Raw genomic sequence first — 14,328 nt, 5'->3', positions numbered from 1 at the left:
AGAGCATATCGAGCTGGAGCAGGAGACATGGGGGCTGGAGAGAATAAGCGATAGAAGGCAGGTGGCGAGACCAAGCGGGCAGTGTGGAGCAGAATGCAGGAAGCTAAAGGAAAAACACACAAAGATACTGTAGGAAGGAGGTGATTAAAGAGGAGGTGTTAAATAGTGGGGGGAAGCTGGTACTGGACAAAAGGATTCCTGGAGGGGAAGTTGGTGAATAGTGCTGAGGAGATGAGCTCTGAGATAAAGGAGAGTTGGAGAAGAGGATTTACAGGAGTTGAAGAGAGCAAGAGAAGGTTGAGAAAAGAGATGGGGAAGAGGAACATTACCAGGAGGCAGAGAAAGAATGAGGTGGGAAGAAGAGGACAAAGGACAGAGAGGCGAAACGTGAGAAGAAAGGAGACATGGAGAATGAGAGGAGAGGAATAGGGTATGTCAGGCGCTGACAAATTTATTGCAGTGGTAGGGAGAGAGAAGCCCTGAGACTTTAAACGTGTAGACTGTATTATAGAAGTGGTGACAACTAGCAAGATGGTCTTCCAAGGGAAAAAACAAAAACTGGCTTGTGCTGAGGCTCGAAGGGAAGACCCACTAAATTGGAGGGTCATGTTCAACTCTCAGGCAGGATCAGGAGTTTGTAGAGGAGGAAACCAGTCTTTGGGATCACAGGGAAGGCATACTTGGTGAACGCAATCAACGTGCTGGTGAAGAGCACCTAGGTGTTCATTGCAGATCATGTAGGGGGCCACCAGGTTCATATCGTTGAATTTAATTATCAGTTGAGCCAACTTCTGTGTTCCGGTAGTTCTTACTGGGCCGCAATGATGGGGTTCTAAGCCATTTCGTGGCCGTGGGTGATAGGTCGAGGTGCCAAAACATAGGCAGGCCCTCTAATCTTGGCTGAATTGCAGGCGGGAACCACTAGGAGGGCCGTGCTTGACTTTAGGGTGCAGGCTGGGAGATAGGCAAATCTTTTCTTGTGGGCATTTGTGTCCGGCTTTGTGCACTGCTCGGTGAGTAATGCACAGGATTTTGAAGGTGGCCCTTTGTTCAATTGGGAGCCAGTGTAGAGTGAAGAGATCAGGTGAGATGTGATCCCTTCGTCCCAGTGCAAGGAGTGGTCTAGTTTGTTTAGTTGGTAGCGCGCTGCACCCAGGTAAAGGGAGGGCGCATAGTCAAGTATGGACATGACAATGGACATTCTTGCAGCCAGTCTATTCTTGTAGGCGAGGTAAGGGAAGATGCATTTCAGAAGCCCAAGGTGGAAGTGACAGAGTAAGGTCAGAGTCCATTGCGCAGCCAAGGTTTTTGACAGTGGTGGAGGTGGTGGGAGGTCCGAGGCAGGGTGGCCAGGGAGACGGTTGCGGGAAAAGAGCTGTTTTGCTTCACACCATGATCTCTGGTTCAGAAGGAGATGGTTACTAGTCATTCAGATGTCAATGGCCCTCATTACGACCCTGGCGGAAATCGAAAAACGATGGCGGAAATGCAATACCGCCATCGAATAGCGCTCGGTGCGATTATGACCCGTCACCGTAAAGTACGATGCCATTAGCGACACCGTAGTGAACGCCAACGCTAACTGCACCAAGTACGCGCACGCGCGCCATGCAAAACCGTAATTACCACCATGGCGCAACGGTACGCGAATTCTGACCCTAGCGGACATGTACCTAACGCCATCAAGCATGGCGGAAAGTACCATTCCGCCATGGTGAGAAGTACGGCATCGCGAATCAACCGTAAACGGCCCTACTGAGTGCCTGTACACCACTCCCTGGCCACATTGCACAACTCCTCGTAGGTGCAATGAAGTCACACAATGCAACCAGTGAAATGTACAAGTCACCCATGCATGCCAACGAACAAATGAATCTAGGGGCTCCAAGTGCCTTGTGAGTGGCCATCCATATTTGCCATGGCACCATTGCCGCACTGATGCAGCACAGGCATGTGAAGGTTCAAGTACAGCAACATGAGCAGAAAAATGAGACAAACAAAAACAGGCCCCCCCATCGACTGACACCAGTGTAAGGCAACATTCAAAGCAGTATCCTGAGGGAGACTGCACCAGCCCTGTACTCCTGCCAGTAAACAAACCAACCATCAGCATAAGCATGTACCACACAAGTTGGCAGAGTGACTGAGCAGCCAGGCTCATCTCAAGAGGGGCCAATGGGAGCTGCAGGGCACAGATGGCACGAATACAGAAGCTATTCCAATGGACATGACCTCGGTCTCCCTCCAAGAAACGCACGCAAACACAGGCACCTGTGACCAGCCATATTCTGATAATCACATCATTCCACCAATCCACCTGGCTGACCGGCATCTGTCACACAAAAGCTAATCCCCCGCCCCTGAGCATGACATCATTAAAACAGTCATAATGGTAGCCCCTATCCCTGACCACACTGGGCTTCGTAGGCAAACGCGGCCAGTACAGTACCACGCAACTATACTCAGAAGCCGGAACCCAATGCAGATCTTCTCACAATACATCGCACCACAAATAGGAATATGCTACATTACTTGCAAAGAAGAACGCTACACGGTTAATATCAGAATAGAAATTTAATGCACCACAAAATCACCAAGCCCATACAGCCATTAGGTCATGAACTCCAAAATATATTTCATTATTGTGGGCTGCATCCGCAATAAATGACCAGCTTCTTCTTGTGTGACGCCCTGTTCCTTCATGGTACACAGGGGCTACATTCACGTTCAAAAAGGCAACATGGAAGCGCCTACAACCGCAGGGCCGTCCCATTAGGTAGGCACTAGTCCAGCTGAAAGGTCGAAATGTTGCTCCTAGCCACTAGTACTGCGTAAGGGCATGTGGCCCATTGGCGATCGTCCCATAAGATCGTAATGGTGCTCCACTGATTAACTCGAAGCAGCAGGTGTCGGGAGTAAAAGCCATCTGCAGGAGTGGCATACAGATGGCAGCGGCAAAAGGGGAGGAGATACCTGTCACCCCAATGAAATGAAAAAGAATAGTATGGCCATCAGAACTTGATTTGTATTAGTCACTTCAATGATCACACTAAATCTACAGCCATATGCATGCTAGCCCACTCCAAAGGATTATTCCCACCCAAAAATCACTTGCGAATCATAACTATAAAAATCGAGGTGAAAACACTATTACAAACGAGTGTTTGTGTGCATGCGTCTGTCAAAACAGAATCCATTCGATGGGATTAGTAACGTGCATAGACACAAGTGTTTGAAGGCGCGTCGAGACAGGGAGGGTTCAACAAGGGCAGATAGACGATGGTCCCACTATGGCAGCTCTGCATCACATAGCGCAGGGGAGGTGGATAGATTCCAAAAAGCCCTGTACATGGCAAACTCTCCATCAAATCATCTGTCCATGCATCCATACATCATTCCCTCATCCCGGTATGAAAACGCCTGATTATTTACTCACATAACATGTGAAATTTCCATTGAGTGTGTGCGTAATGCAGTCTGCAAAATCCACTGTGCTCCAGGCCGGAATTCCAGTGTTGTGAAGTAACATGTATTTGGGAACGTCCTGCCTTATCGTCCACTACGCTATTGCGCATCCCATACTATTCATATCAATCATTGCATTCTCGCCATGGCCCCTGTCCGAAGGACATTAAACAATAGAACGTTATATTTGCAGTCAGACCTGTGGGCGTCTCCTCGCCGCTAGCTGAAAACCGAAAGCGCTGTCCTTCGAATTCCTCATTTGCAACATCACGTCGAAAAGGCATCTGTGACCGCTTGAAATCACAAATCCATCCATGTAGTGCGGCAATGTGTGAAAATGCAAACTGGCTTCACTCACAAATGGGACGCCCCGCCCGTCGGTGAACCGCGGTACAGTGCTGCATGAGGGTCCACCGTTAATCGAGTACTACATTCCACTGACCCTTCACAAGTTTGTTCGCGACTGCAAAGATAGTATGTGAAACAATGGGACCATAGCAGAATGAACATATGAACCAATATTTCACTGCCATCGGGATCAAATACATGATTGTAATAGCAAGATGCCATGCGTCGAATTGCAGCGTTGTGTGCGGGACGTGCTCGCCCAAAGGGGATTGCAGCTTGCACAGGTGGAATGAATCACCACAGGTGGAGGCAATACAGCTTGAAAACACATAAATTGCACACCCAACCCCCTCCCACAACCACACCCACTCCAAAATGCTACCGGCAGGACTAGCGATGTTGGCCCTGGGGGACCTGATAGCACTGCAAGTACTCCAACTTCAAGAAGAAGACGAACACCAACTACTACAACAACCGGCCGCACAGAGGAGACGCAGGAGGAGGAGGAGGGCAAGGCAGGGCCAGCAAGGCCCGCCAGCACAGCCACTACCACCACGCAGGCAGCCCGCAATCCCACGCCTCCGAGCACATCCGTTCAACCTCACTGATGAGCAGATCCACACCCTCTACCGTTTGGACCGGGACACCATAACCGCCATTGTGGACATGACACAGGCTGACCTTGTCAGCATGATAGATAGCCCAACCGCCATCCCACCCCTACTGAAGGTGGTGTCTGTACTCCACTTCCTGGCCACAGGCACCTACCAGCACACAGTCGGACAGTTGCATGGAATTTCACAGCCAGTGTTCTCACGGACACTATTGCAAGTGCTCGATGCCCTCCTGAAGCACGCAGACGACTACATCTCTCTACCACGCTCGGAGCAGGAAATTACGAACACAAAAGTGGGATTCCATGCACTTGGCGGCATACCGGGTTGCATTGGTGCCATCGACTGCACCCATGTGGAATTGGTTGTCCCACATGCCATGGAGGTCCAGTACCGCAACCGAAAACAATATCATTCTCTTAATGTACAGATGGTGTGTGACTCCAACAGGATCTTTACACATTGTTGTGCCCGATTTCCTGGATCAACCCATGATTCTATGGTCTTGAGGAACTCTACAATACCACGCTACATGGAGCGACACGCAGGGAACAGATCCTGGCTACTCGGTGAGTCTCATTTCATGCATGATAATGTGGGGTATGTGATGCGGCAATGACCTGGCAGGAAGGGGGGGGGTGCGTACGTAGCAATGTCATTCCACAAACATCCTTTATTGTCCACATACAGGTGATGCCGGGTATCCACTGAAGAGATGGCTCCTTACACCACTCCGGAACCCACAGAACCAGCATGAGGAGGACTACAACCATGCCCACTCACGTACCCGTGTAGTCATAGAACAGGCATTCGGCCTACTGAAGACTCGTTTCCGCTGCCTCAGCAGGTCTGGCGGGGCACTCCTGTACCGCCATGAGAAGGTTGCAAAGATGGTCATGGCATGTGTCATGCTACACAACATGTGCGTACGTAGAAATGTGCCCATGCCCCCTGACGCAGAACTGCAAGCACCTAAAGATGGTCATGATGAGGGTGGGGATGTGGCAGCACCTCAAGGAGTCTGCGAGGCACAGGAGGGCCGTGACATTCGTCAGATTCTCATTGATTCATGCTTCTAGCACTCACGCCTGGTGGCTGATACATGGACACGGGACTTGTGGCACTGTGTGTGTCTGGAACATGCACAATATGGATTGTACGCCTATAAAGGCCTCGTACACAAAGATCAATGTCCACACATCTCATTGGATGATCGTGCATTGTTTATAGCATATGTGAAATTATGTTACACACCCCATCGACCCGCCACCCAAGTGAGCCCAACACACCCCCTCCACCCTCCTACCTCCCCCCCGAACACCAGTGTCCAAAGATGCTCATTGTCAGTGGGCAGACGCTATTGCAAGCCCCCTCTCCGGGTATCAGGGGCACCCCTGCCTGTGGAGCGCAGGTTCCTCCCAGATCTACGTTGGGGGCTGCCCTGGACGGAACTTGCAACGGATGATGTCTCTGCCTGCTCACGTCCATGCATGTCCCTAAGGGTTTGTGAGAGCTCAGTGAGCACACGGCGCACAGCGGCAAGTTCAGCACATACGTCTTTGGACGTCGCATGCAGTTCCCCCCTCAGGCTCTCGGTGCTTCTCTCCATTTGTACTCTCAGGCTCTCGGTGCTTCTCTCCATTTGTACTCTCAGGCTCTCGGTGCTTCTCTCCATTTCTGCCCTAAGTGTCTCTGTACTTCTCTCCATTTCTGCCCTAAGTGTCTCAGTAGATGTTTCTATGGCTGCCTTAGTACCCCCACATTCATCAGCATGGTCCTTGAGGAGCGTGGCCAGTTGCTGCTGTTGCACGATCACCTGGTCGAGGGACTGTTGCCTCTGCTGTGCCATGGCCATTTGCGGTGGTGTCACAGAGGGGCTGGTCACCTCATGTTGCCTTGCCAAAGGGCTTGTGGGGGATGGCCAGTCGTCGTCTTGTGGGTGCCCCTGCGTGGTATCCTCATGGTGTACGGGATGAAACAAACAGGGGGATTGAGACAGGTCATGGATGGATCTTACTTCGACATCCCCGTTTTCTGTGTCGGAGCATGCTGCCATTAATGCAGTGTCACCTATGGTGCTGCTGCCACCAGAAGCAGTGCCTTCTGTGGCATCCATTGGGGGGACCTGTGGTGGTGCTGTTGTGGGCATGCTGGCTGCTGGGGTGCCTGTTGAAGTTCCCTCCTGTGTGCTGCCACTTGATTTGTGCTGCTGCCGTGTCTTGATGCGTGCAGCTGAGGTGGAGGGTCTTTGGCCGTTGGTCTTGGCCCTCTTTGCAGGTGTGCTGGTAGGGGTGTCCTGGAGCTCGTCGTTTGAATCGGACCCTGTGGTGGAGTAAAGGAGGGCGAGCGTTATTAATGGGTCTGTTGAAATTGGAATGGCAATGTATCACATGCATTGGGGTGGTACCTGAGGGTGATTTGGGTCGGGGCCTTGGAGGTGGTTTCATTTTTGTGTGGATTGAGGATGCAGTTGTTTTGCAGCCTGCAGTTAGGGTGTGCCTGCTGCACGTGTAGAGGGTGTTTTTAGGATTTTTAATTATTTATGTATTTAATGCGAGTTTTAAAGTGCGCTATCAGGCCAATGTATGTGGACGTTCTCCTGGACATGTGTTACTGTTGCACTATGTGGACACATGGTACTTCACATGATTGGACATTGTGGATTTGGCATTGTTTTATTTGGCTCACCTACCTGATTCTTCGGATGTCTGCACTCCTTTCTCCATCCCTCCGACTCCCTCGATACTCTCCATTCCAATGGTGGAGGCACAGATTTCTTCCCAGGGGGGTCAACTTGATGGGTGATTCCGATCCTCCCCCGGTAGCTGTGGCAATGTTACGGTTAGCGGATAGTATGCTCCGTACGCGTATCCGCAGGTCGTCCCATCGCTTTCTGCATTGCTGTGTGTTGCGGGGTGCGGTCCCCACCGCACTTACGCGCTGTGCCACCAGGGCCCATATGGCATTCTTGTTCGCAAGTGCCGTCCTGGTCATTTGCGTCGAGAAGACGACGGCAGCATTCTCCTGGAGGGTCTCTGTGAGCACGGTGAGTTCCTCACGGGAGAAGTGGACCTGCCGCTTGCGGTCGCACGCTTTTTTCGCTACTTTTCCCATTTTTATTGCTTTCACTAGGGTGGATGACGGGTTGGGATGTGTCTCAGGGTAGTATTTTTTATGGTTGTGTGGGAATTCTGATTTTATAGGTGTACGGCGTGCTGTTTCCCGTTCCGGGACCATGTTTTTACTTCCGTTTCCGTATATTTACGGTCACCGTACTTTCTGATTGCCGCTCATTACGGTGACCGCTAAGATGGGTGGCGGAATTGCACCTAGGGCGCCGTACGACGGCGGTGAGGGGCGTTTTGGGGACATTTCCGCCATCGCGGACTTTGCACTTCCGCCATGGCGTAGTGCTCGTGCCCGATGGGTCGGAATTAGCCGCACTTTGCTCCGTCGTGCAATGGCGGAAACGCTATTTACGCTATGGCGGTCAGGTCAGTCACTTTCCGCCAGGGTCGTAATGAGGGCCAATGTCTGTGAGACATGCTGCTAGGTCAGGGTGAGGATCGTAGGTCGATTTGGGAATTCTCAGGGTGAATTGTGTGTCATTGGCGTAATTGGCGTAGTTATAGCAGATGAGGTTGTCAGAGTGGATTAGCCCGAGCAGGGGGGGGTTCATGTAAAGGTTGAAGAGAAGGGGTGAGAGGCAGGCACCTTAGGGCACTCCAGTGCTCACTGGGGGTGCAGTGGAGAGCAATAGGGGAGATGAAGTTACTTACCAACTGTAATGTTCTTTTGATTGGATGTTCCTCCCACGTATTCCTCATTTTATGATATTCGTATCCCAGCTCTGCTGCTACGGATTATTTTTTTCACCAGAGGGCGCTGTGTTCGAGGCTGCGGAGTCGAAGTCCCTCGAGAGCCGCTGTCGAGCGTCAATGTCACCTGCTGTATAAAGGGCTCGAGCAGCGCCCGTTACATCAGTTCTGTTTTTACGGTGTTCATGGTCGCATCAGTTGATCAGGTTTTAAGTCCTCAGGCTCTTAAGGAAGTTAGAGTGCAACTGGTGTAAACTGTACGGAGGGGTAGGTTGGGAGGGTCGATGAGGAATACATGGGAGGAACATCCAATCAAAAGAACGTTACAGTTGGTAAGTAACTTGTTCTTTGAATGGATTGTGTCCTCCCACGTATTCCTCATCTTAGCAGTGGTAATTTTGGAGGTGGGAATACTAGAAATTTTAATTATGGACTGAATGAAAGACAGCTTTTGCAAATAGTCCTCCTTGATATGAAGTAGAGTCCAAGCAGTAAAGGTGTGCATTGATGACCAAGTGGCCGCAGAACAAATATCCTGCACCGGGACACCCCTCTGATAAGCCGTGGAAGCTGCCATGCCTCTGGTTGAATGAGCCCTTAATCCATCTGGAGGCTCTTTCCCAGCTAATTTGTAGCATTCAGAAATTGCTAGAATTATCCATCTGGATAGAGTTTGTTTAGACACTGCAAGGCCCAATTTGTGCCCAGTATACCAAACAAATAGTTGGTCACATTGTCGAAGATTTTCCAATTTGGAAATGCAGAAACAGAGCCCTTTTTGGGTCCAGTCTATGCAATCTTTCCTCTTGCTTACTCGCGTGAAGCGGGGGATATAAGGAAGGTAAGACAATTTTTTGTGACAGATGAAATCAGAAACTATTTTAGGCAAGAAAGATGGTTTGAATTTAAGAATAACCTTGCCCCTATGGAAAATGGTGTGAGGAGGCTTACAAGACAGTGACTGCAACTCACCCTGCGGGCTGATGTTATAGCCACTAACAGAATTGTCTTAAGAGTGAGAAGTCTTAATGGGCTAGAATGTAAAGGTTCGAAAGGGGCACAAATGAGAAATTTTAAGGCTAGATTTAAATCCCAGATGGGCACCTGAAAAGGTGTTGGAGGGTATACATTTGTCAGCCCTTTCAAAAATTGAATGACTAAAGGCATTTTAAAATAGGACGCCTCTTCTGATGATTGCTTAAAAATAGATAGCGCTGCCAAATATCCTTTTATAGAAACAACTTGTAGCCCCAAATTGGCTAAATGTAAGAGAAAAGAAAGTACTGTTGGAGTATTACAAAGAAATTGATCCACATTCTTATCCCTGCACCAGTTATTGAACTTGTTCCAACAACACCGATACAGGGATTTTGTTGCTGGCCTTCTGGCCGAAAGCAAAATCTCCATTACGTCATCTGGGAGGTCCCAATCCTTATATCTTAGTCTCTCAGAAACCATGCGTGAAGGCTGAGTGTTTTGACCTCTGGATGGAGAACCCAACCTTCCTCTTGCGATAGAAGATCCTCTCTTTGTGGAAGACTTATTGGAGAGCAGATGGAGATGTCCAGAAGGTCTGGGTACCACGTCCTCCTCGCCCAATCCGGGGTAATTAGGATCATGGTTTTGCTGAACTTTCTCAACCTCCTGATTACCTGAGGAATCACGGGGACTGGAGGAAACGCGTAGAGGAGTGGAAATACCCAGTCCACCATGAACGCGTCTCCTAGAGCTCCTCCTGGAGGAAATTCCCTTGAGCAGTACAGTTTGCACTTCCGGTTGGCACCGGTCACAAACAGATCCACTTGAGGGGTTCCCCAAAGGGCGAAGATCTCTTGAAGGACTTCCTGAGCTAGCTCCCATTTGTGGGAAACTGTGCTCTGCCTGCTCAGAGCATCCGCCGCTGTGTTCAGCTCTCCGGCTAGGTGAACTGCCGATAGAGGGATTCCTTCTTGCATATCCCAGAACCAGAGCTGCATTGCCTCTATGCACAGTGGGAGTTATCCTACGCCTCCGCTTTGGTTGAGGTAGTACATGGCCACTGTGTTGTCCGTCATTATCAGGACATTCTTTCCCTGTACAGAGGGCAGAACGGCCTTCAGCACTAGTCTGATTGCCCTCAGCTCCAAAAGGTTGATGTGTAGTTTGGACTCCGATGGAGACCAATGACTGCTGATTGTCAGATCGTTGGTGTGGGCTCCCCACCCCGTGAGTGAGGCGTCCGTCACTACCGTTATCTCTGGCCATGGTTGCCAAAAAGGTTCCTCCTTGAGGATTTTCTCCTTGCAAGCCCACCATAGGAGATCTTGAGTCACTTTGGTCGAAACTCGCAGAAGATATGACATCGCCCCTGAAAACTGCAACCATTGAGTCCTGAGGGCCCATTGAAGGGATTTCATCCTCAATCTGGCCTCTGGCACCAGAAAAATGCAGGATGTCATGAGGCCTAGCAACCTTAGAAAGTCGAATGCCGGTAGATGTTGGGCATTTTGAAACTTTATTACCATCTGCAGAATGTGGTGAACTCTCTCCTCGGGAGGCGAGGCTTTCCCTGAGGAAGTGTCCAGGATTGCTTCGATGAATTGGAGTTTTTGGCTTGGAATCATTTGTAGAGTAATGTTATATGAGCAAAAGGACCACTTTTTCAAGGGAGACCCCATACAAGATGTGTCAAAACACATCTTGTATGGGGGCTCCCTTGAAAAAAATAATTGATTCTATCTATGATTGGAAGTCACCTTGTTGTACTAACATCACTTTAAGTTGACAATGAGCTTTATCAAGTTTTGATATTTGCCAACAGATTTATTTGTATGTTTTTGAATACAGTGTTTTATTCATTATTGCCATATGTTGTCATATGTTGTTGTTTTTCTATTTTCTTTAAAAAAAAAATAAGGACCCTTGATGTCCTTGCTTTTTAGCATGTACTAGATAAATAAAATTGAATATATTTTTTGAAATACCTGGCTTTTGCGCATATCTTGTGATATATGTTTTCACACAAGATTTTTACCTATACTTGCCTCTTATTAGTCTAAATCTCCAACCTATATGCTGACATCAATAGGTAGCTTGTTTTTGGGACTCTCTCTCTTTCCCTTGGAATCATTTATGACTTCTTGTAATTGAGGGAGAAGCCCAGACTGTGTAAGAAGTGGCAGGTCAAGGCCAGATGTTTCTGGGCTCGTTCGGGTGAACTCGCCCTGATTAGCCAATCATCCAGATAAGGGTAGACGTGAATCCCCCTTCTTCTGATACTCACTGCCACCACCACCATCAGCTTGGTGAAAACCATTTGGGCGGAGGTCAGCCCAAATGGTAGAACCCGAAATAACAATGAGAACCACCAACTGCGAGCCTCAGGTACTTCCTGTGCTTGAGATGGATTGGCACATGAAAGTAAGTATCCTGAAGGTCCAACAAAACCAGCCAGTCCTGAAGATGAAGAGCCTGAAGGATCTGAGAAAGGGTCACCATCTTGAACTTGTCCTTCCTGTGACACTTGTTCAAGATTCTTAAATCCAAGATGGGTCTCAATCCTCTGTCCTTTTTGGGGATAAGAAAATAGGGGGAGTACCAGCCCTTGTTCCTTTCTGCTAAGGGTACATGTTCTATTGCACCTTTCTCCAGTAGGGTTAAAATCTCCTGCACAAGGAGAGGGTCTGGAATTTTTACAGAGTTGGCTCCCGGTGGATGATCTTGAGGTCTTTGATGAAAAGGAAGACAGTAACCATGGGTCACTATCTCTAGTGCCCAGGCATCTGACGTAATGCCCCGCCATTCGTCCAGATACCGAGTGATTCTGCCTCCCACCGGTGTCTTGTGGGTGAAGACCTCAAAGTGGCTTTGCAGCAGCTGCAGCAGTGGTTGAGGAGGTATTAGCCGCTGCTGTGGCTGATCTAGCACCGCCGTTGGCCTGCCCCTTCCCATTTCCAAAAGAGGAACAGAAGCGAAAAGGGCGACTCTTCCAGGAAGATGAGCCTGCGTAAGAGTGTTGTTGAGGTTGCCTTATAGCGGCACTAAGTTATCTTGCTGCCGCTTTTGAGGTCTGCAGCTTCTCCAAGCTTTCATCCGCCTTGCTGCCAAACAAACCTCAAGCCGTCAAAAGGCATATTAAGTAATCTAGACTGCACATCAGGTGCAAAGCCAGACTTCCTTAGCCATGCAAACCTGCGTAGGACCGTGCTAGATGCCATGGATCTGCTTACACTATCCGCAGTGTCCTGTCCTGACTGAAGGCATTCCTCTATAGCTTCTTTACCATCTTTTACTATAGCCAGGAAACCATCCCATTCCTCACCTTCCTGGATGCGTTCAGCCGCTGATGACATGCAGCCCCACAGGGTATATATAAATCTAGCTAATGTGCAAGTGACTTTAGTAGATTTAAGGGCCATACTACCCCGAAGAAAAAACTTTCCGGCCCAAGCATCAACTTTTTTATCATCCCTGTCTGGTGGTATTGATGGGTACGCTGATTGCTTAGTGGAGGTTGCAGCTTGAACCACTAAACTTTCAGGCGAGGGATGTTTAGATAAATATTCTGTGTCTGATAAAGACGGCCTATATTTTGGTACAAGTTTCTTTTTTACTGCTGATATAGAATCAGGAGTATTCCAATTTACCATCACCCTTTTTTGCAGTGCTTTATGGAATGGAAGTACAGGTTCTTTTAAAGGACCTTCACTCAGGATATCAGTCATGTCATCTTGCTCAAAATCTGGGGAAGCTGCCATCCAACCCATAAAATCAATGACCCTTCCCATAAGATTCCTACAACTAGTATCAGCATGATCTGTAGGGTCTGGTCTTTCAAAATCCACTTCAGGTCAAGTGTCTAAGCCACTGGCATTTTGGAGACAGTCATAAAGATCTGTTATTTTAGACTGTGGGTCCATTAGCTCTTCAGGGACCTCTCTAGCTCCAAACCTAACTCCAGCTGAAGTGACATCCTCTTCATATGAATGTTCTTCATATATAGATGACATGGATCTGAATAATTCCTGTCTAGGTTGAGGGTGGAAAGTCTTTTCAGGTAAAGAAGGTGGAATCGACCTAGGTATGGACAATGGCGTCGTCTTGGGTCTTGGAATCGAAGAAGGCCTTGATAAAGCCGTTGATAGAGAAGACGCTGGCTTTGACGGTGTCGAAGGAGGCTTCGATACAGCCAAAGGTGTCACCGTCATTTTCGTCAGCGGTTTCGATGCTATGGTTGTCGACTGTGTCAAGTCGAGTTTTGGCTTCGACTTCGATTCCGCTAACCCCGATTTATGCACCGGAGGCTTTGACTTAGTACGAGGCGTCGGGGAACATTCCCTTGAAGATACTCTCGACTCCTTTTCAACTCTCTCGTGTTTAGATCTAGATTTTCCTCTGTCACTTTTAAGTGGGTAGAGGCATTATCACCACGCTGCAACTTCGAGGGAGTCTGGGCCTCTTTCTCAAATATTTTAAGCATCGAAGCCCTAAAGGCCTCCTATTTTTCTGGGGAATCGTGCTTTCATGGATAGGTTACTCTCCTCTCAGAGGATGACGAGGTCGAAGAAGACCTGTGACATTTTTTTTTGACGTTTTAGTCGAAGATGAGGAAGATTTCCCTGAGCGAATCTTTGATCTCGTCGTCCTCAACTCATGATGAGATTTTCGACTAGATTCATCTGAATCCTTTTGACTTTTAGACGACTTATTCTTCTCCTCCGCCACCGCCAGCTTACCGCTACACTCCCTAAGAGCCTTGTTAGACATGGCCTGACAGGACCCGCACTCGTCAACCCGATGGACTGGGCTGAGGCACCAGAGGCAATTCTGATGGGGGTCGGTTATCAACATTTTCCTACCACACTTCTGACATTTTTTTAACCCTGTCTTGGGTGTGGTGGGAGTAGATGATGAGGACATTGTTGAGGAAAAATCTGATGAGCTGTTCGTAACACGAAGCAGTTGCGTTGGAAAAACGGAACTGAGGTAACGGGCGCTGCTCGAGCTCTTTATACAGAGGATGACATTGACGCCCGACGGCGGCTCTCGAGGGACTTTGACTCCGTGGTCTCGAACATAGCGCCCTCTGGTGAAAAATATTTTCC

At 48.8% G+C, this 14,328-nt stretch overlaps 1 protein-coding gene across 1 annotated transcript in view; it reads right to left on the bottom strand.

Annotated features, from left to right (window-relative positions):
• The window catches only part of VPS9D1 (VPS9 domain containing 1), a 1,552,154-nt gene that overhangs the window by 379,360 nt on the left and 1,158,466 nt on the right, over nt 1-14,328 (bottom strand). The window lies entirely within an intron of this gene.

Source organism: Ambystoma mexicanum, chromosome 1q (genome assembly GCF_040938575.1).
Source record: "Ambystoma mexicanum isolate Mex_15411 chromosome 1q, UKY_AmexF1_1, whole genome shotgun sequence".
NCBI lineage: Eukaryota > Metazoa > Chordata > Amphibia > Caudata > Ambystomatidae > Ambystoma > Ambystoma mexicanum.
The sequence above is the reverse complement of the archived record's forward strand: the minus strand, read 5'-3'. Positions and strand labels throughout refer to the sequence as shown.